Source organism: Penaeus monodon, chromosome 19 (assembly GCF_015228065.2).
Source record: "Penaeus monodon isolate SGIC_2016 chromosome 19, NSTDA_Pmon_1, whole genome shotgun sequence".
NCBI classification, from domain to species: domain Eukaryota; kingdom Metazoa; phylum Arthropoda; class Malacostraca; order Decapoda; family Penaeidae; genus Penaeus; species Penaeus monodon.
In genome coordinates this window covers 43,125,283-43,125,521 of record NC_051404.1, presented here as the reverse complement: position 1 = coordinate 43,125,521, position 239 = coordinate 43,125,283, and positions in this window count along the sequence as shown.

The following is a 239-nucleotide window of genomic DNA, read 5'->3' as shown; positions in this document are numbered from 1 at the left end:
AAAGACCCCCCCCCCTTTCCCCCCCGGCCTTCGGAAGCAGGACGCGAAATAAACAGTCCCTCTGGTGCCGAAGACCTTCACTCACCCATGCGGCTTGTCGCTCCGGGAATCGCCTAATCAGATGACTGACTTCCCCGATTACGAAGGAAAGAGGCTTAATTGCAACGGCTAATTAATGGAAATCTAATTGCCCTCACTCCTTCTTCCCTTTCTCAATCATTCGTTGAGATTTCTTCCTA